This window comes from Manis pentadactyla, chromosome 12, assembly GCF_030020395.1.
Source record: "Manis pentadactyla isolate mManPen7 chromosome 12, mManPen7.hap1, whole genome shotgun sequence".
NCBI classification, from domain to species: domain Eukaryota; kingdom Metazoa; phylum Chordata; class Mammalia; order Pholidota; family Manidae; genus Manis; species Manis pentadactyla.
In genome coordinates, this window is record NC_080030.1 from 39,129,433 (window position 1) to 39,148,845 (window position 19,413).

The following is a 19,413-nucleotide window of genomic DNA, read 5'->3' on the forward strand; positions in this document are numbered from 1 at the left end:
TAATAGAGTCTTTTGTTGCTTACTGTTTAGGGAATTCCAAAAGACTTTACTGTATCCAAAACATTATTGGAGTTCCTTCAATGAGACCTGGGATACAATCTGTTCAGATACCTTCATTATACAAAAGAGTCATCACTGTAAAATGTATGGCTCCATCATAACCTAATACAACACAGTGATTTGCAATATGGTGATTACCACTGTGATTTGATTCATTAATTCTCAGTAACAGTTGTTAATCAGCTCATTAAGCAAGTATTGTACAGAAGATTTCAACCAGGGGAACCTCTTAAAATACCACTAAATATCTTCTTTTGCAGGGAGAGGAAAAAGGAAACAGGTTTAATGCCAGAGGAGTAGTCTATACATATGGCAGTTTTCAACTATGGCAAAGTTTTAAGTAATTATACTTTTATAAAACCGTAAACACTGAGCACTTCATGCCTATTTCAAAAATGGCTTCACACTCAGAAAACGCCTCTTACTTGGCCTTCCTGGATTTTGCAACAATTTTGTGACTGAGTTGTAGAAAGGGACTCTAGCCTTGCATCTCACATGTCACCGAAATACCCATTCATTCTCTTGCTTCTGCTGGGAAGAAATTCAGTTCAGAGACACAGGGAGTCAGAGAGGAAGATAAGGAAGGGATTTATTAAAGTGAGAATAGCAGGGAATGGCAGCTGTCTTGCAGGCAGCAGAGAGTAAGGAAGAACAGAGGGAGGGAAGAGAAGCTCATTGAACTCCTGCTCAGCATAGGGAAAATCCCTTGCTAACTCCTAAAACCAGGGTCACCTGGCATCCAGTGTCTGTTTGAAACTGCACAGCATGGGAATTAAGTCCCTACCACCCCAGGATTTGGGGGAGCCATGAAGCACTGGATGGAGTGAGAATATGTTCTGGGAACTTCCCTAAGGCAAAGAAAGGAGATTTTCAGACAGCTTACCAAAGAGCATGATCACACAGCTGCAGTCCTGTCTGGGTCACCCAAGCAATGGGAACTTGCAAGCCCAAATCAGAGCTTGCAGTAGCCCTTCCTTACTTATCTGAAGTAGAACAGAGAGTGTGACACACTTGGAGAAAGGGGAGTGTGGGCAACCTCAGAGAAAAGACATGTTTAAGGGTTTAGGGTTTGGGGTTTTATAGGACCTCTTGGGTAAGAGTCAGCATAAAGCATGATGTATACAGGCGATTCATAATTCCTTTGAAGTTTTGTCTTAAGAATGTAGTTTTTTACATGACTGTGTTGGTCCAGATCTTGGCATTCTTTATCCACATAGGTTTATTTACACTTTGGAGGTCTATTTCCTGTCCTGGTTACGGAGCTACTTGATTAAGGGGCTGGAAGAAGAGGAAGAACAGCATGTAGATTAAATTAAAGAATAAACTGGGCCTTTTTCTCACGCTAAGTAGATTTTACAATGCACAACCCTTGTCCTATTTCCCTGCCCTCCCTCAGGAGGCCAGCATTCTCCTCCCTGTCTGCCTTTTGGAGGTAGGGCAAAGAAGTCCTTGACTGACTTTTCTTTATCTGGGGAATTGTTTTTCATCTGGGGAATATCTGGACATTCCAAGTCACTCCTAGACTTTGAAACTTCAACTAATTAACTCATTACCTCTGTGAGTGCTTTCTGGCTCTCTGGTTTTATCTGGCTAACTCTTCAAGTCCCTCTTAGCAGGCTTTACTGACTTGATTCTCTCTTTACCCTTCTCATGTCTGTCTTTCTAACACTTTTACAGCATGTAATTCAAAAATGTATTTCTGATATTTGAGACCTTAAGGATTAAATTTACATAAAATTTTAGTATTGCATTAGTTGACTTTCAATAACTTATTTTACCTTGAAATATGCATATGTAAATGCTTGTAAGTGATAAGCAAGTTAAAGTGCTTTAATGAACAATAACAAAATTCATGACTTACCTCTCAGTTTACAAAGAAATTTCAAGGTATAACTTAATTTGGTATGCTCAAAACCTAGAAAGATGTTATATTAGCATAAAACTCCCCATAAGAAACCTGAAACTCAAGGTGACTTGCTTAAGCTGAAATGTTTGTATGTTCAGTTCTTACAACCACAAATCCCATTTTTTTTCCTATGAAAACACTGATTTTCTCAGTAAGGTGTCAGAAGCTAGCAGCCTCCTTAGTGGGAATATGTCTTATCCCTACCCAGAAAAAGGAAGTTTTAAGCACAAGGGTAAAAGAGACCTGGTTAATGCTTAGAAGGGAAGTCATATAAAATCAAATTTCAGGAAAAGTTTCTGTGCAGTTATTTACATTTGGAAGCACAGTCATATCCACACTAAAACACTGTAAGTCATCTTTCTGGGGTCAGGTAACTAAATGACTGGGCAAGCTCATGGAATTAGAGCCAACTAAGCATATGCCTGACGTTATTCTAGTAGAACTCCAGTACTAGCATCTTCCACCATTCCAGGAGCAATGGCTTATGAAGCATGATGAGCCCTTGAAGGTTTCTTTTCTGAATGAGGAGGCAGTTTCCTCTAATTGCTTGCCCAAGCATGCACTCCACGACTGTTTCGTGAGTGTGTGGCCACCTCCATCTCATAGGTGGTCTAAGAATAGACACTGAAATAAGCTGATGATTTGCATGAAAAACAGGGTATTGATGAATTCCAAATATACCTACCCACTTGTATAAACCATTCCATGTAGGCATCTCTAATTCAATTTAATTTCAGGTTCTCACATATTGATCAAATTGATCAATATCAATTCAGATTTATCAGTGTCTGGGCCTTATGTAGTATTAGTTCTGCTCTTTGCTTATTAATTTCAGTGAATAGTGTCTCAGACATGCAAATGATCAAATTAAAGTGTTAATTGGTAGTGATAGAAATATGTGATATTACTTTAATATCTGCTTTAAACAAACAGACAATACCACATTGACAAGCTTACTTCTAATCCTTTTTTTTTCAAAGAATTTTAGCCTGCTTATATAACTTTGTATGTTAGCAAAATTGAAATAGTGACAACATTGTTGGAAAATATTACCTCGCAATGTTGATGAGGACTGTTTCAAAAGATCTCTAACGAAGGTTTCTAAGAAAACCTTTTGAAATCATACCATCATTTTTCTTTCCATACTGTTCCAGAGAGGCCATTGGCTACATCAGTACCAATTCTGGTATGCAGATCTCACAGAACCACTGAGCACATGAAGTATCCGTAATTATAAAAACAATTAAAGTCAGACCAGAAACCTACACATTTTTTTTTCTGCAACTTGGTGAAGAGGATAAAAGATTGAAGCATGAATTACCATTTTGGGAAATCAAATCAAGATGGCCTATGAACCTAAAGGCTCAGAGATAGTTTATCCTTGCATAGAAGTTCAGCATATTTTCCTCATTAGTCAGGAAAGGAAAAGGATAAAGGGACATGGAGTGGGAATAATTTTCTTTTATTTAAAATCTATATCCCTTGAGGGCAAATCTTATAGTTTATGTGAAATTAATGGAAAAGACACTTTGTATTCTGAATCTTCTTTTGACATATTCCAGGAGAGGACTACTGGCCATTGAGAGGCATGTTTCAGCTTGTCATTTCTAGAAAGATGCCGTAATTTGATCTATCGAGCTAGTATTACAAACTTATGCATGTAATTATATATATTTATTATAGAAGTTTGAATAATACCATTAAAACTTGCAGCTAAGCTGACAAATAATACAAATGACCATTTTTTATTATTGTAAAATTTCCAGACCTATCTAAGCCTCAGTGGACAAAAGACATGCTATCGCTAGAGATACTATGTTTGAACTTTGGGGAGAAACAGCGCAAAGATCTCAGTTCTGAGCAGGGAGATTTAGAAAAACACTGAATAGATGAGGTTAAAAATAGAGTCAATTACTGAGCTGGAAAGTTGGCTCACTCAGAAGGATCCTCAGGATGGGATGAGTAGAATAAGTAAACAATACAAATGTTGCTAAAATAGTGTTATTGGGGGCTCTAGTTTAATCTACAACATAGAAGAGGCTCAGGGTCAGAGACTTCTCTGGTGTAACTCATTTTTCAGGAAGACCCTTTCGGGCTTCAGTGAAACAGCTCATGTAGGATCGTGTTCCAATAATTCCCTCAAGGTCGTAGAGACAAGTAAGCATTACTTCAACTTTTCTAGGTTATTTGGTCATTTTCTGGGAATATTAGTTAAAGTAAAGCCTTTATCAACTAAAACCAAACCTCAACAAAACCTTCAATTAATCATAATTCATTGTGCTTCTACTTTTAGGAAAAATAGGTCAATCATAAAACAAGCTGAGATCAAAGACATAGTTAAAAAACAACTTTTAGAATTCACATTACATTTTTCTGAATCAAAAAAGATCTCATTTTGTGCCAAATTATATTCATCCTTAGCCAACAGTTTCCTAATATATTTTGAATGATTTTCCACAAGAGAAGAAACACAATACTATATTACAAGGATCCTTTAGGATGGAAGTTACAGAAAACCCAACCCAAATTGGCTCATGAAACTAAATCCCACAAGGATTTGGATTCAGTTGGGTCCAGCTCATCAGGACCTATTCTCTATCTTTAGGCTCAGCTCGTCTCCGTTTGACATCCTCAGACTCTGAACTGTGACCGAAATAGCTGCCAGCAGCTTCATCACCAGCTTCCTCCAGGTCCAAAACCAAAGGAAGGATGGGTACTTCTTTTTTGGTGGTCACAAGAGCCCTAGATTACATTTGATTGGTTTAATTGAGTCTCTGACCTAGGAGATTATGACTTTCTGATTGGCCAGATCTTGGACAATAAAACACTAAGTGTCCACTAAAATTTTTAATTATCCATTGCTCCTGGTGATGGAGGACTTAACAGGCTTGATTCCTATGGGTATTTACATACTCAGGCACGTAGTAGATATACAATAAATATCGTTTTAATGGAAGTGAATTTCAATTTTTTCATTAATGAATATTTATAAAAATGACAAAACTACTGGGGAGAAAATTTGAACTTATATTGGTAGCAGAATACCCAAATAGATTTGACTGAAAGATGGTGATTGCATGGAATCAGAACACTCATTCTTAAAGTCTTTTCCATGGAACACTAGGTCCTTGTAATGCTCTATGAGGAAATGAAGTTGAGAAATGATGATTATCACATCCTTTTCTTGTAGATTCCCAGGAATTATTGCCATATTAAGAATCCTGAGATTCCTTGAGTAATAAGCACTTTTTCCCATTGTTATTCATCTTCCTCCAATTTACATATCAAAGGACTCATTTGTCATAGAATTTATCTTGGGAGGCAATAGACTGGAATTTTACAAAGTAGGACGAGAGAGATGACAGTTGGGGTGGTTAGCTTAGGTGACAACAGTGTACTTTTGGACACATGCCATTAAGGAAAATTTTTCAAACAATATAAATGGTGATAAGTAGGAAATAACTTCATTTATTAGAGATTGGAATACAACAAAACCATAATAATTATTAACATCTGTGTTTACTGGCATGAAAAGAAGTCAATGGCATATGATGTATATAAAGCAGGTTATAAAAGAAATGCATATTGTCTCATTGCATTTTTTTTATAAATAGTAAAAATATAGATATTTGTATGCAAAAATTCTCTAAAATTGTAATACTAAAAGATAACAAGGGAGGGGTTTATGGTTCATTTTTAATTTCTTCTTTGAGCCTCTTTTCATTTTAACTGTGTGTGTGTGTGTGTGTGTGTGTGTGTGTGTGTGTATGTTTATATTTTCTGGTCATGAACATGTATTTATTTTATAAAAATTTTTTTAAAGTTATTTTAACTTATCCCAAAACATACACATTATTAAATATTATTGTACTACCTTTCATGCCTTTTCTTTTTCTAATCTGAACATAAGTTGATGCACTTTTAACATCATATAAAATCTCAAACTCATAAGCCTTCACTTTTTTCTCAAAAATAAAACTACTTCTAGGTGCTACAGAAGTCGAAAAGAAAGGCTTGTAGGCAGAGAACTTCAAAACATCCTCAAAAGATTCATATTTCAGCTGCCTCAGTACCAGATTTCAATAGAGCACATGAATCAGGACAACTTGACATTAACATCAGTCCAATAGAGATGTCAAAAGTACAGGATGCAATTAGGAACTGAAAAATAACAAAGTGATGGAATATCATCAAATCACAGCAGAGATTATAATAGCACTTGACACCAGTTACCTAATGAAGCTGAATGAACTATTCAATGGCTTTTATTTCAGGAATGAAGGGGTGGGGGTGAGGTGGGAAGGGTCTGCTTGGGCAGTGGAAAGATGGAATCACTGAATACCCTCAAAAGGGGTTTTCTTCAAACTGCTGAGTTGGAATAATGCCATCACATTCTGGGCTCAGCATAGGCCTGTGCTGTGCATTAACAGGTCAAGAACACAGCAGGCAGTAAGACTGAATGCTCACATACAGACCTAGGAGATAAGGTCAGTTCTTCATCCACCATATTGGAAAACCCAGTGACAATGGAAGTTTCTGTTCGCTGGTCTCAACTTTTTGTTTTCTCTGTCTGATGTTGTATCTGGATAAGAAAGAATTCCTGTGCATGAGAAATATAAGCATATATTGGATTGGAAATTGTCTTGTATTCTTTTGAAAGGAAAAGAAAATGAGAAAGCCTTGGTAGGAGGCAGATCAGCAGAAGGGTGTTGGGATCAGTTGTTAACACAAAAGCCTGATTACTGTTGGGTGGGCAAGTGCTAAAAGGACTCTTTTTCTTTGATATTTTATTATGAAAAATTTCAAACACATAGCAAAGTTGAGAGAATAATACAATAAACACTCATATGCCCATTATCTAGATTCAGTTGTTTATATGTTGCCATATATGATTTATTTAGATAGATATCCAATCTCCCTATATTTTTCTGAACCACTTGAGAATGGGTTACAGGCACCACGATATCTCACCTCTAAATTCCTCAGTAATGCATCCCCTGCACAAGAGCACCTTTCTATATAAGCAAATGACTATTATCATACTTTATAAAATTAACTGAAAAACTCTAATATCATATAGTCTTATTCCATGTACAAATTTCATCAGTAGTTTTGCTTTAAAAATGTCTCTTAAAAACATACTCCTAGAATCAAAGTTCTAAACCTGCATTTGGTTGTCTTTAGTCTATTTTGACCTAGAAAAGGCCCCTGCATTTTTTTTAACTTAATTAACTTTCTGATGAGTCCTGACCAGTCATCTGGTGGAATGTGCCCCATTTTGGATTTGTCTTACTGTTTCTTCCTTATGTTTTAACTTGTTTCTCTCCATTATATTTCCTTTTGGCTGGCTAAAGTTTTGATTAGATTATGCTCAAGAATATATAGAAAAATACACTCGTGATAAGCATATGGAAAAATCTCAGCAGAGGAACAGACACTTAAAAAACTATTAAAGAGAACAAAAAAGAATGTGAGGGACTAACAGTTCCCAATTTCAGAATTTATTGTAATCAGTAGAGTTGGGTACTGGCATATGAATAGACATCTGGGTAAACAGAACAAAATTGAGAGTCCAGATTTAAACCATTGCTTTTGTAGTCAATTGACTTTCAACAAACATACCACAGCAATTCCATGCAGAAAGGGCATTCTTTTCAACAAATGATGATGAGACAGTGGGATATCCACATAAAAAAAAAAATTAGAACCTGACCTCACAGAATACACACAAATTAATTCAAAATGGATCATAGACCTAAATGTAAGAGCCAAAACTCCTAATAGAAAAACAGTAAATCTTCATGACCTGGAGTTACACAAAATTTCTTAAATATGACACCACTATCCCAAGTAATAAAAAAAACACAGTAAGTTAGATATAATCAAAGTGAAAACTTTTGCACTTTAAAATATACTATTAAGAAAGAAAAGATAAGCTACAGACTTGGGGTGAGGGAGATATTTGCAAATTGTGTATCTGGTAAGGAACTTGTATCCAGACTACATTAATAACTCTTATACCTCAATAAGAAGAAACAGCCCAATTTAAATATGCGCAAAAGATTGAATAGTTAACCAAAAAAATGTATATGAATAGTCAATAAGCACATGAAATGATGTGTTATTAGGGAACTTCAAATTAAAACAATGAAATACCACTTCACATCTGTAAGAACAGTTGTAATTTAAAAAAAAACAGATAAGAACAAGTGCATGAGAGGATGTAGAGAAATATCATATGATAACCTTTATACATTGTGACTGGGAACATAAAATGGTATAATCTCTTCGGAAAATGGTTTGACAGTTTCTTAAAATGTTAAAGATAAATTTACCATTTGGCTCAGCAATTCCACTCTTAAATATCTATTCAAGAGAAATAAAAACATGGGCCTACAGTAAGAGTTGCATATTAATGATTATAGTATTATTATTCACAATAGACAAAATGGGGACACAACCCAAATGTCCACCAACTTGAGAATGGATAAATAAAATATGGGATATTCATATGATTAGATTCTATTCAGCAAATCAAAAGAAATGAAGTACAGGTACATGCATAACATGAATGAACCTCAAAAACATTATGCTAAGCCAAAAAGCCAGACACAAAAGACTACACATTGTATGATCCCACTTAAAAGAAATGTCCAGAATAGGGAAGTATATAAGGACAGGAAGATTAGTGTTTATCTGGAGATTGGGTGGGAACAGAGAGTGATTGCAAATGAGCACCAGGTTTCCTTGGGGATTATGGAAATGTCTAAAATTAGTATGTGGTGATAGTTGTACAACTCCCTAAACTTATTAAAAATCATTACCTTGTATAGTTAAGGTGAATGAATTTAAATGCATGTAAACTATACCTTAATAAAGTTATTTGAAAAAGAACTAAATTTAAGTTCTAGAACTGAATATACAATAAAAATTTGATTTATTGGTGATAGCAAAAGAATCAGTATGCTTGAAGATACAACAATAGGCATTATCTAACTAAACATAGAAAAGGAAAAAGTTATTTTAAAAAAGGAACAGAGCTCAGTTAACTATGCGATAATGTGAAAAAGTATACTTGTCCCAGAAATAGAGGAGAAAAGAATGGTGTAAAATATTTGAAGAAAAAAAGCCATCGTTTTCTAAACATGATGAAAGATTCTAATTTCTAAACATAATTTACAGATTCTAATTTCTAAACTTAATTTACAGATTCAAGAAGTTGAATGAGTATCAAACAGATGAGATGCATAAATACAAAGAAAACCACATCACATCCTAGACACATCATAGTCAAACTCTGAAAAATAAAGAAAAAAACTTGAAAACAGCCAGAAATAAAGGACAAATTACATATAGAAAAACAACAAAAGACATCCTACAGTATGGGAGAATATATTCATAAATGACTTACCTGAAAGAGGTTAAAATCCAAAATATATAAAGAATCCACACACCTTAACACCCAAAAAACAACCCAACTAAAAAATGGGTGGAGGATCTGAACAGACACTTCTCCAAAGAAGAATTTCGGATGGCTAACAAGTATATGAAAAAAAATGCTCCACATCACGAATCATTAGGGAAATAAAAATTAAAACCACAATGAGATACCACCTCACACCAGTTAGGGTGGCCAATATCCAAAAGACAGGGAACAACAAGTGCTAATGAGGATGTAGAGAAAGGGGAACTCTCCTACACTGTTGGTGGGAATGTAAATTGGTTCAACTGTTGTAGAAAGCAATATGGAGGTTCCTCAAAAAACTAAAAATAGAAATGCTATTTGACCCAATAAATCCACTCCTAGGAATTTACCCAAAGAAAAATAAGATCCCAGATTAAAAAAGACATATGCACCCCTATGTTTATTGCCACATTATTTACAATAGGCAAGATATGGAAGCACTCTATCAATAGATGAATGGATAAAGAAGATGTGGTACGTATACATAATGGAATATTATTCATCCATAAAAATAAAAGAAATCCTACCATTTGCAACAACATGGATGGAGATAGAGGGTATTATGCTCAGTGAAATAAGCCAGGCAGAGAAAGACAAGTACCAAGTGACTTCACTCATTTGTGAAGTATAAAAACAAAGCAAAACTGAAGAACAAAACCGCAGCAAACTCAAACTCCAAGAAGGGACTAGTGGTTACCAAAGGGGAGGGGCTGAGGAGGGTGGGAGGGAGAAGGGGACTAAGAGGCAGTATAATTAGCAATCACAATATAGGTAGGTCACGGGGAAGGCAGTACATCACGGAGAAGACAAGTAATGACTGTGTAGCATCTTACTGCTCTGATGGAGTGACTGCAGTGGGAGGGTGAGGACTTGATAATCTGGGTAAATGTTGAAACCATAATGTTGTTTGTGTGAAACCTTCATAAGATTGTGTATTAATGATACTTAAATTTAAAAAAAGAAAGAGAAATAGAAAAAAAAAACAAGTGGAATACCACAGTCTTCTCAATAGAATAAAGATGGCCAGAATACTGTGAAATGATCTTTTCAAGGTGCTGGAGGAAAGAGAGGAAAAAAATCAAAACCCAATGTTCTGTCCACAGCAAAAATATCCTTCATTAATGAATGAAAAATAACGATATTTACAGATAAACTAAGGCTAAGAGAATTCACCACAACAGATCTCAGTACATATCATTGTAAAAAGAAGTTGTTGAAGCTGCAGTGAAATGAAGTCACATTTATTTTCAGGGAAAAATGAGCACTAGAAATGATAAACACATGAGTGAAAGTTAAAGACAATTTTTCCTCTTAATACCTTTAAAATATATAACAAGAAAAATCATAACATTTAAGTGTGGTATTTATAATAAACAGAAATGTTACAAATAAGACAAACATAGCAGAAAGGGTGGTGAGGAGATAAATGGACTTATTCAATTCCAAGGTTCTTAATTTGAAATGAAATAGTACAATATTAACTGTAAAAAACTGTGGAAAGCTAAAAATATTTATTGTAATCTTTACCACAATAATTAAAAATAATGTAAAGTGGTATTGCTTTTTAAACAGCTAATAGACAAAAAGTTCTTAAAAAAATCATTTAACACCAAAGATATCAAAAAAAGGAAAGAAAGAAGAACAAAAAGCAGATGGGAAACCAAAAACAACAGTAAAATGGTAGCTATAAATCTAAACATATGAGCCATTATGTGAAACATTAATTGACTAAGCACCCCAACTAATGGCAGAGATGAACAGAATGGATAACCTATACCTCACTGTGTGCTGTCTACAACAGAAACACTTAAATATAAAGACACCAAGAGAGTGATAGATAGTATAAGGGTGAGAAACACACCACACACACATTGAGTGTGAGGAGTATGCCATGGACATATTAATATAAGATTAGGTAAACTTCAAAACAGAATATTATGAGAGGCAAGAGAGATATTCTGAAATGATAAAGGGGTCAATTCATGAAGAAGATATACCTATTCTAAGTGAGTGTAATAGCAGAGCTTAAAATCCATGAAGTAAAATTGACAGAATTAAAGGAAGAAATGGATACATCAGCAATCATGAATGAGGATTTTAAACACCATCTGTCTAAGCAATTGACATCTGAACAAAAAATATCAGGAATGACACAGAAGATCTGAAGGTCACTCAGCCACAATGACTTCACTGACATTTTTAAAAATTTTACTCTATTTTAGTTTTAAATAAAAATGGTACATATTTAAGGTGTACAATATATTATTTGATATAGATATATATCCATTGAGAAATTATTATTACAGTCAAGTTCATTAACATATCTCCTTACATTGGTATCATTTGTGTGTGTGCGTGTGTGTGTGATGAGAGCACCTGAAATCTACTTAGCAAATTCCCAGTACTCAAATCAGCAGTATTAACTAGTCACTTTGCTCGACATGAGATCTCTAGTCTTGCTCATCCTGTGGTCTGCAACTTTGTGCCCTTCTGCTGACATCTTCCCATTTCCCTCCCCTTCCTGCCCCTGGTAACTGCTATTGCATTCTCTGCTTCTATGTATTCACATTTTTTAGATTTCATGTAAAAATACACATCAAACAACTTCATACTACACTTCATTTATAAGTGAACATGTACTTTCACCAAGATGGAACACATTCTGGGCCTTTAAGCAAGCTATAATTTCAAAATCTCTAACTACAATGGAGTTTATTAGAAATCAATATCAATCAACTATTTTTTAAAACATCAGTATTTGGAAATTAACATACTTTCAACAACCAATTGTATCCCACTAAAGGTTTCCTTGAGATTCTTTAAACTGATTTGTCAGTTATCTTAATCTAGACTTCCATTAATCTACCAACTTGTCCAACTCAAATGTCACCTCTCCCTGGAGACTTTTGATACCTCCAGCCCTTGACCTTTTTTCTAAAAAAATGTCAATTCCTTCACCTGCTATCCCCTTAGATAACCTTATCTCCTTTACGGCACAGATTTCTCTGTGTTTTATTCATTGGTGTATTTTTCTGCTCCAGTGGAGTGTGACTTTCCTGTCTTTGGTTTGTTTTTATACCCCTAGTACCTGGTGCACAGTAGGCCCTTGATGAATGTTTGTTTGAGAGAAAGATAATAAGGAAGGAAAGAAGGGAGGAGGGAAGGAAGGAAGGAAAGAAAGAAGAGGAAAGAAGTCTATGTTTTAACTTTGAAGAACTCAGGGCATTTGTAACTATAATCATGGTTCTAAGCCCCAAATGACAAATGTTTTATTTATTTTTTCTTCCTAATCTAGAAAGGGATTTGGGACATATTTTTCAATGGCTAAAAAAATTGTCCCTGGTGTGAAAAAAGTAGGACCTAAGGAGAATCTTCATAATAGGTCCAGCTTGTTAAAAATACATTTCTGCATGCATATCTCATGCATATAGCTCGAAGGTTTCAAAGACAATGCTCGAACCAAGTATTTTAAGGGCATCTAAGTGTCAGACACCCACACTGATTTCAGTTATTAAAGGATTAGCTGGAACATATAATAAGAATTTACCCCTCAAATCTGGATATAGCTTCTTGGGGGAAAAAATGCAATTCTCAAGGGTATATGGAAACCAGAGAGATCTAGAATAGGTAATATATTTCTGAACTGATTTCACTCTAAATATTTTCTCTGACTTAAACACTGAGAGGCATTGGTTTTGCTAAGATTTTATTCCTGCTCCCTACTGAATCTGGACTGATTGCATCCCTGGGAGTCATTTCTCCGTTATTAGATCTCTGATCTTTAAAGGCAAGTATCTGTTTATACACAATTATTGCTACAATTATTTAAAAAATAATTTGTGCGATTATTGTAGGAGGAATTATACTTAAATCTCTAATCAAGGTGACAGTATTATTGATTATTTTATAATTAGCTTTTATTTACTTCTATCCTCGAGAAGGCGCTTTCAGACTTGGTTGAAAATCATTTATGCCCTAAAATCTACTTAAAGTAGTCCTGAACTCTGTTGACACAGAGCCTTTCTATACACACACAAATATCTATTAGAATACTCAGACGGGCACTGGGTTCTGACTCTGAATTCAGACACTGGCATAGGAAGCGATGAGAAGGAACAGAGAGGCAAATAATGGCAACATTACAGTCTTACATAGTAAGACTATGGAAGTTCTGAGTATTAAAGCAGCTAAGAAAAGGTTTTATTTTAGGAAAAAAGCATCTAAACTGTGGCCTCTCTCACAGCCGGAATGATCCAGTGCAAAGCAATAGTTCTCTTGTAAATGAAGAGACAATTTCACAAATTGTCTCTTATCAAATCTCTAACATTCCCTGCACCTCTCTCTTTTGGCCGATGGCTGTATTCCATATTCACAGAGAAAAGAGAAACATAGTTATTCCTGCTCATGCCCATTCCCACCACTGACCGGCTTCAGCAGCTGCACGCATGCCCAGGAATCCGCCCCTCACGTCTTCTCAGGGACAGTGCTCCCTTCCTTTACTGCAGCATCCATCAGATCGTCTTTTCTAGGTCCTTGCTCAGCACTGTCAATCAGGCCTTTCTGATAAACATCTTCTAAAACAAGACCCACCTTGTTCTATGTCTCCTGCTAGACAGATACCATCTTGTTTTCTATTACTTTCCTAGCAAAATTCCACAAAAGGATAACTAACTCATCACCTTCTCCTCCCTACCTTCCATTCTCTTCTCAGTCCATTTTAACTGACCCTTTTTCTCCACCACAAAATGGAAACAGCTCTTACCAAGATCATGGATAGCAGGCATCTTACGGGAGTCGCACTTGCTGGACTTTCTCTGCAGCAGGGGGCGTGTGTGGTTGATCGTTCCTGGCTTCTCGCTCCAGGCATCTGGCCCATTGCTCCCTTTCCCTCCCCTTCAGTGGCCACTCCGTTTTGTTCTCCTTTGTTGACCCCTTTGGTACCGTCTCCCTATGTAGGGCCATCCACAGTCTGGCCTTTGCTTCTCTTATATATCTACTTTCTATCCCTAAGTGACCTTAGTAAGCCCTGTAGCTTTATATGCTGTTTATATATTGATGGCTCTCTATATTATATTCAGACATCTCCCTTGTATGCCAGACACTTGTGTTCAGCCTCCTGCTTAATGTGTCCACTTGGGTATTTGCTCACCCCTGCAATGGACGAGCAGATTGTCACCTGTTACTATATACTGCCAACAAATTACTATTACGTTCAGGAGGGTTGAACGTCATTGTGCATGCGCCCTCTGGGCTGTTGTAAGAACTGCTCTAGGATGCATATTCAGGAGCAGGGCGGCTGGGTCATGTGGTCTGTGTACATATATGTTATGTCATGCGGATGGTCCTGCCGAACAGCCACAAAGCCACCAGTACCCCTTGATAGTTTTTCTGTCCCAGGGGTGCTCAGTCACTTAGGCTGAGCATGTGTTTTAAACTCCAGCCACCTAAGCTCTAACCTGGATTAACTAAATCAGAATTACTGGGGGTGAAACTGAGACAGTAATAATGCTTAAAGCTTCATAGGTGATTCCAATATGCAGATAACTTTGGGAACATCTGCTCTAGTTCCTAACCCTCACCAACACTCAGCTTTTTTCATTGTTCCAATTTTGCTGATATAATAGATGTTAAGGGCAGTATCATTATAATTTTAACCTGCCTTTTATCTGTAGGTATTTTTATTATTTTCATTATATTGAATCAGTTTTCCCAATATTGTCTTCTAAACAATTTGACCCTTCCCTGTTGATTTCTGGTCCTGTATAGATTGTCAAGCTCTTTGCAACTGGAACCTAGTAAATCCATGTACTTCACTGATATCTCATCAAACACATAATTCTGAAAAAAGATTTCAGGCTGGATGTATCTGTCATAATTGTTAAAACATTGGGCACACTTTGTATATAGCACGTGGGTCTGTGAATTGTGTATGTATGTGTATATACATACATAGTTTGTGTACACTGTAGTGTTGTGGTGACCTTTGATTTTAGAGATGGAAGGACCTGACAGCTCAGGGTTTGGTATCAGACAATCCTGGATTTGAACTCCGGCTTTGCCATTGACCAGCTCTGTGACTTTGGGCAGGTTACTGAATCTCTGTCTCAGGCTCCTTGCTGGAAGGATAAAGATAATATCTTAGTCCACATATGCTTGTTGTAAAGATTCCATGAGAATATGGAGACAAAGCCTGAAACCCAATGACTGGCACATTATTGGTGCCCAGTGAGCGGTGCTTTGGGTCACTACTCTTCTTTGCGGTCTTGGATCCATTTGCCATGGCAGGAGCTGCCAGCCTCTGGACATGGAGCACTTGCTCTTGCAGTTGCCAGGACAGACTGAACCTGTCTTTTTGAAGAAAAATTAATGCAAGCATATTTTGCAGGGACTCCTGCAGTTCATTTGGTTGACAGCAGCTTGACATTCCACTCAGGTAACAATAAAGGCAAGTCTTACATTTTTACAACAAAATGACAGACTTGAAGCTTGAATACATCTGATCTTTAAGCAACTTACTTTGGAAAAACAAGAGTGTTCATACTTGGAGCTCTTTAGAGAATTTTCCCATTGTATGAGTCTGTTGCATGAGCACCACAAGTTGATTGGACATTGTTGATTATTGTGGAAAACTGTCCAAGGCAGTGGTTTTCAAGCTTGAACAACCAATACATGCAATCAATTGCTGCTGTGTGCCCAGGTCTTCCCATTTTCAAAGAAGCCAGAAACCCAACTTTTGCATAATCTTAAAATGCTTAAGCGTACCAAAAAATGTTAAATGATTGTGTAAGCAAAACATATCTACTGATCAGATTAGGCCCATAGACCACTTATTTTCAACCTTGGCTTTATTCTCTTGATCTACCCTGCAGCTTACCAGGAGGAACTGCAACTGGCCTGTGTCATTTTCACTCGCATTGAATCTTATCTTAAATCACATCCTAAGATTCCTCGTTTCTCAGTGCTGTAAATGTTTTTGCTATTAATGTTTTTTGTACATACCATATTTTATTATAATGAGTTGTCCCACTAGTCAGAGTGTTCTTTAAGGACATGGACTACTTCTGGAGCTCAGCACCATGTACAGTCCCCAAAATATTTTAGGCACTTAAAAAATTATTTGGGATGAATGAATGACTAAATCCATAAATATCCTTGGTGCTGTTTTGGGGCTTACTTAAGAAATGTCCGTTTGCAAACCTGTTAATGTCCTTTGTAAAATAGTTATTCAAGAAATTAACAATTTAGTTTCTTGAATATATATTAAGTTTACAACATCACATAAATGTTCACATTAAGAATTCACATAAAATTTCTTATAGAATTTATTTTAGGAGAAAATTCTACTCTTCAGCTGAAGTTAAATGCTTTCCCTTTTCTCTAACACCCGCTATAACACCTTTTTCCTTGGCTGCCAGTAAGCTCAGAGGTATGTTTAGCATTCAAGTGTAATAATTAACTCATTGCTGAACTAGATGTTTCCTTATTCTTCTTTTTTCTCCAACATTTTCCTTTTTGTTTTAATTGTCCTGTTTTATGCTTGTTAGTTGTGTCACTCAAGTAAAATATTTTATGGAAGCAGCAACATAGAAATCATTAGAAAACAATTATGAAGTAAAATATACAGCGATTTGCTTTAGGAAAAATACACTCCAGAGGCTTCATTCATTTGGCAATTAGCATCCAGCAGGTTTTAACACCCATTTGCCACCTGTTCAGTAGTCTTAACTTTGTACTTTAGAACACTGCCTGGTGGTGGTTAAAAAGAATGGCTTGGCTTCTGTTTTAACAGTGAACTAGACACTTGGGGGTAGGGGACAGATGAAAAGAGTTTAGTGTAAGGGCCAGGATCCTACCTTCATGGAGGCTGCCATCTCACTGAGGAAAATAGGACATTTACAAAAATGAATAGAGATGAATCATGGTTGGTATATTAGTTTCCTAGGACTGCAGTTACAAAGCACCACAAACTGAGTGGCTTCACACAGTAGAAATGTATTTTCTTACAGTTCTGGGGGCAGAAAGTCCAAAAACCAGAGAACCATGTTCTGTCTGAACTTTCCAGAGAAGAATATGTCCTATGTCTTTCTCTTAGCAGGGGTTGGTGTTCTGTGGTCTATGGATGCAGTCCTCCAATCTCTGGCCCCATCATCACATGGAGCTTGTCCTGTGTTTCTGTGTGCCTCAGTGTCCCTTCTCTTTTGAGGACACCTGTCGTAGACCCAAGGGCTCTCCCTACTCCAGTGTGACTTCATCTTAGCACATATTAATTATATCTGCTAAGGCTATTTCCAAATAAGGTCACTTTCACAGGTGCTGGGGGTTAGGACTCCAACATATCTTTTTAAAGGAAGCAACCCAACACTCACAGTTGGCACACAAATAAGTACCAAGAAGTGCAGAACAGGCAGTTGGAAAGGTTCTCGTAGAGAGAGCGTGGGCCTTGGGAGGAGCCTCTAGCTGGTTAGCATCTCAGTGCTGCGTTAGGGTCATGCACATTGCTGAACCTGAGACAGGTGTTTCTATGTGTCTTGTTTTTCACCAAGGCCCTACCCTGTGATCCCGCTGGCTCACCTCCCTCATCCTTTGTTTCAAATGGACTCTGCCAGAGAGCATTCTGTCTGAGGAGCAATCTCACTTCAGCCCTTGGCATTCTCTATGTGCTCTGCATGTTGAGTTTTTATCAGTTTTGTGGGATGAGAAATTTCTAAGGCACTTTTTATAGGAAGGCCTTCCTTCTGTTCTTATCTCTTATTGCTATTACAAGCTTGCGTGATCGACTTTGCCAGCCTTAAATTCATACGGTTCTCTGAAATAAAGAGAAAATACACACATCTGATTTTTTTTTTTACCAGTAACAGTATGTGTGCAAATATAGAGACCATCAAATTATACTCCCAACTATCAACTGGACTGCAATTGATATGGATTTGAGACAAACTCTGCTTATCTCCCTTTCCTAATGGAAGTTTTTCTTAAGGTAGTCTTGGCTGGTTTTCTTTAAGGGATAAAATGTCCACTTTCTTTTTATAAGGTCTTATCATAATAATCTCCATTCTCCTGGCTGATCAGGCAGAAGAACCTTAAAATGTGCTTCATCTCTTCCTGTGCCATGTCTGATGAGCAGCCGAGATTTGGAAATCTCTCTCTTTCCTCCCTCAAGTGAAAAATAACAAAACCAGAGCATTATTAACTTACTGCTATTTGGTGGGCATTTTAGGTAATTTTAATTTTAAGAACCTTGTTAGGATATGCATTTTTGTTAGACATAATCATAGTTGTCATCAATTAACATTTTTTGACTGCTGGCTGTCCTGTGCGGTGTTTTGCTAGGCAATAATTGAACAAATTATTACAAATGCTATTTTTACATAAAATACCAGCTAAGGCAGAATCACAAGTTTATGACCTGGAATATATTTTAAGACTAATAAGGCAGAAAAGATATTTATCTCATTAGCTGGAAACCAGAAGCTAGAATACGCAGGATTAAATAATTTCAGTTGCTCTCTTTAAGTCCTCAGTTCCACCTTGAATCATTAATAAATGTCCCCATGTCCTCATCCCCTTACACATGAATGCTCTGAACAACAGCTCTCGACCCTCTTTATTCTCACCAACCCTAGTCCCAGCATAATATTAAAACACCACTACCTTATATGTTTGTAATAATTTATAGTTCATCAAAAGAGACTGCCATGTCCCTTATTCACATCGCCCAGTGCTGAGGCATTAGGTATCATTGGTAGAATGCTGATCATGAGACACAAACACGGTTCCACCTAGAAGTGGGGATATAAGTCTAGGGTTTGTTCCACTATTCTGCTTTGCCTGCTGCACCCACTGCCATCCTAGTTCTAACCTACTCAAATATCTTCCCAGGTTGTCTATCAGCTCTCATGTCATATCAGATCCTTGGCATTGAAGGCTCTCCTAACATTTCTTCTCAAAAATACTTCTGTCGCCCGTTGTTCCTCAGCATTGG